Genomic DNA, 4,509 nt, shown 5'->3' with positions numbered 1-4,509 from the left:
ACGCGTGCACGCGCGCGTGAGTATGCGCCCTTAAACTATGGGCACCGCGTAACTGAGCGTGTGGTGGTCGAGGGAGGAGGACAACGGAGCAGTCACTGGGCCATGTGTGCTCGGAGGACTCCATGTTAGTGGCTGGAGACGGGTTTTTTTGAGTTGAGGGACGAAATCAGCTCATTTTGTCTCTTTTTTACGTTCCCTGAGGTTTCGTTTTCTGTTAAAACCGGCAGACAACGCGGATGATCACAGATCGCACGAGGGACGTGATCGCTCAATAGGCAGCTTTGTGCGGACCGTCACAGACAGGCTTCACGTTTGATTTTAGGAAGGTAACTCCAGAGTGATTTATCCGCTATTATAAAATGTCAAGATGTTACTGTGTTTATGGCAAAACAAAAACGCGCCTTCAACATCTCCACTGAGTTTCTGTGCGCACTCATTTCCTCCCCGAGGCAAAATAATAAGCTGCTTTTATTCATCGCCTTCTTCAGTTTCTGTCACTTTCCCGCTCGCTCCTCACACTCACTGTCAGCATCTCCACTTTCATACCCATGCATATTATCACACCTACTTCTAGGTATTTACATTTTATGGGATCAACTTGGCAACCGGAGGCCTTTGCTGACTCAGCGAAAGACTCCCCATTACCCTTAAATTGGCTCATATGTAATGCGGAGCCTTTAAAAGGTACAGTAGTGGATGATGTGGGTTATTAATAGAGGTGGGAATGAATTAAAAGCTATTACTCCTCCCTGCTAAGCTTCAAAAGGAAGATGCGCCCAGGGACTGAACTCGTAAATACACGTAGTGCTCAGATGTCCCACGCGCTTCGGCTCAAACACGCACCCAAACTTTTTTTTTTTTTAGGTTTAATCTGACCAAGAATGCCGTGCCGGCGTCTTTCTCCTCGGATGCCGCACGCGGAGCTTGACCTTGTGCGGCGTCCTTCGCATTCTCGATTTTCCACCAATGATCCTCGCGCTACAGTCAAACGGTCACATTTGCCGGCGCTGGGTGTGGAGGTAAAGTTTGCCGCGTGCTGCTGTTGTGTTTCACTCACTGTAGGTCCAACGGATGCTGATGCTGTTGGTGATTTTGGGCAGTTTTCCCAGTTTTAGTGTTTTCAGCCCTGCAGTGACCTCACAGTGACCTCAGTGATGAGACCTCAGGCTGTGTTTGTATTACTTGAGTGCCGATCCATTAAATCAATCAAGGATAATGTAACATGAACTAAGTGATCAGTAGAGTATGTGCTGTATGTTCAGATTAGTTGTTGGGTTGCTAACGGGTGCTGAGCCTTAAGCACTAGCATTGACCTCGTCATCCACAGACAATCAATCGACCGCGTGTTTAACTCTGGCCTGCAGCGCAGACGTTTGGGGGTCGCCGTCCGTCTGCAGGTCGATCAAACGGCAGCGTTTAGCTTCATTTGCTCTGCAAAGCAAACTTCTCTGTGCAGGTCTCGGAACAACTCCATAATGCGTTCCTGCCCTCAGCCTCTCGCCGCTCCGATTCAAGCCCACGGTTGATGTGAAGCTCTAATTCTGGACCGACCTGCATCGGAGCGAAATGATTGGATGACACACACCTGTTCTCTCCTCACAGCGACGGACCCTTCCCAACCCCCGTTCCCACATTGAGCCCATTTACTATAATTGAACCGTTTGTTTGTTTTTCTACTTACAATTAAATGTTTAGGAGCAATTACAATGGTAGAAACGTCATAAACCCCCCATAGGTGACATTTGACTCATCGTGAGCTGTAGGAGACTTCAGGACTGGATATTTGAGCTTACATAAATTATAGAACCTTGATTTTATTTTCAATGGCAGTGAGTCACACATGCAGTGTGGGTGTTAGAGATTCTTCTACCAGTACGTGACTGAAGGTTAGTGATTTAAAAGGCTTGAGTGTTTAAACGGGGTAAACTTTTCCTTTCTATGTAAAAACGCGGAAACATTTTGGCTCAAAAAATGCCGACACGTGTGCAAAGCGCAGACTTAATGGGCCAGACTTCACATGTCAGAGGTGAACAGGACAAAGAGAAGCGGACTCCTTTCATCTCCCTCCCTTCCTACGTTGTCAACCTTCCATCCACAGGCTTAATGTCAGATGAAGGGGGATCAGCTTCGCTGGACAGAGACGTGACCAGTGTTTTAGTGAGGACGCGTCTCCTGCAGCGGCCTCGGTCCCACCGCTCAAACAGGAAGTGAGGAGACGCGACCTGAGTTTAGTATCTGTGGCCTCGTCTACATACTGGGACTGTGTTAACACAGTTAAGTTAATCCTGCTGCTCGTGGAGCGGATGGTGTGTCTGATGTATCGCACACACAAAGAATGATGTTGTTTTGAGACGTTTCTCTGGTTGTTTAATGTCTATGCTCCACAAATTCAAGCCGACTGGAGCAGTTTTTCTCTTTGAAGAGTGCCTTCAGGGAGTTATTGCTTGACACTGAAATCAATCATTATGGAGTATTGCTCCTTTAGTGATTACAGTAGTGAGTCTGTAAAGCAGGCGCTGTAGGTCCTTTTTAGATTTGCAATGCAAAGCACACAAATGGCCGGTTAGACCTCAGGTCTCTACCTCAGAGTGAGGTCCAGTCCACTGACTCAACAGTAACCGAGCCTTCTAGATCCAGGAGTATTTGCTCTACAATCCTTGATTTACTGGTTATCACTGTCCAGTTCTTATTCTTATACAGAGGTTACTGGTCTTTGCAGGTGGACCTAATGAATTGACCAGTGAGTGTAGAGGTGTGGTGGTTCTAATGGCTGAAGGAACGCCCGGGTGCAGCCACGCGGCTGATCACTGTGACCGTCATTGATTTCTGCTGTCTTGCATGGTGAATCCCCGCTCAAGGCTCCACCAGGTTCCCACAGTATCCTGCCGTCCTTGGGTGCCCTCTGGGATTCTGCTAATGAGCCCAGTGTCTGCGTATGGACTGTGTGAGCACGTATGTGTGTGTCAGCACGGGCGCAGCGACGCATGCAGCTTTTACAGTGTGTGCGTGCGTGCGTGCGTGTGCGTGTGTGTGTGTGTGTGTTGTGATGTTCAGCTGCTCCACTCCTAGACTTTATTAATTAAAGACAATGACTTTAAGCAAACTGTAGTCTCACAGAAGTGACCCTGTGACCTCTCAACACCAACGAACCCACCTGAGGTTTGTTTGCCACCATCACCATCACCAACAGCATTCAAACTCTGCTGTTATACGGTATTATCAGTGTGTGTGATGCTTTGTTTGTGTTAACACAAGTTTGGGATTTGGTGAAATTGGCGCGCTGTGTGTGTGTGTGTTTGCGTGTCTGTTGTCTGATGTGTTTGTGGGAGATTATCAGGTGTATTAGGCTGAGTCCATGCACGAGGCAAAGGGAGGATTATTATGACGAGCTTATCTTTCCTGTGATTCTCTGTGCTCCAGTGACACAGTTATCTGTCTCACGAAAACACACAGACCTAAAGCTGGGAGGCGTCAGCGGTAGTACAGTGCACACACACACACGCGCACACACACACACACACGGTATGTCCGTAGTACAGTAGTTTCCAATCAGACACATTCATACATAGAACAAACAGGCTCCGCTTTGTCAACAGCACTGAATATAATCTCATTAACAACCTTGTCGACATGAAAAGTACGACGCTGACAAACACAGCGCGTGTACGAGTGCCGACAGAAACACACGCGTGAGTCGCACGGCAGCACATGAGGCCCGGCTCCCTTTGTCTGTCACGCACACACGCACTGTACATGAGGAAAAAGCAGCACAACAGTAAACAGCGCTTCCCACAGAGCTGATAGGCTCCTTATTATCAAGCACAGCAGAGCCATAAAATGTGGAATTAAATCCTTTACGGCCGTTGCAACAATAACAATAGAAAGCACTTTATTTAGTGCCTACTGTAGGTGTTAAATACCAGGAGGAGACACAGAGACGGTTCCCAGGCTAGACTCCAGTAGAGCTCTATGCAAATATTAAATTTTTAGAGCATTGCTTAATATTTCCAGCTATTTTTTTTATATACTTTTATTGTCATTGCCTCGTGTGTCCACAGACGCGGCGCCGGCTTGGAAAGGGGTCCGTCAGTGAAAGCCTCTACGTCACGTGACGGAGCCGATCAGTGCGTGGACACATTACACTTCACACCACAGATGTTTTGGCAGGGCTGTGATGGGCTGTTTGCTGGGAGCTAATACCGGACAGGCGCTTTTCAATGTGGAAATAAGCCTTGTGTCTCCATGGCCGGCTTTACTGCAAATTCCCCCATTACGGCCGCAGATGTGGCCGTTTTCACTGATTCATGGGCCACCGGCGGCAAAAGGACTTACAGTAAAGTGTCCTTTTCTATAAACTGAGAAGGAGGAAGCTGTAGCCCGGCGATAGAGACGCCGTGCTCCCACGGGTCCAGGATCCAGACGAAGCAGCCCCCCGCTCGCTCGTCCTCCTCCGAAGCATAAATCGTCGCGTGCGTGTATTAAAGTGAGTATCTCAGTGGCTCGAATAAT

The sequence above is a fragment of the Betta splendens genome, chromosome 13 (genome assembly GCF_900634795.4).
Source record: "Betta splendens chromosome 13, fBetSpl5.4, whole genome shotgun sequence".
NCBI classification, from domain to species: Eukaryota; Metazoa; Chordata; class Actinopteri; order Anabantiformes; family Osphronemidae; genus Betta; species Betta splendens.
This window is presented reverse-complemented; position numbering follows the sequence as displayed.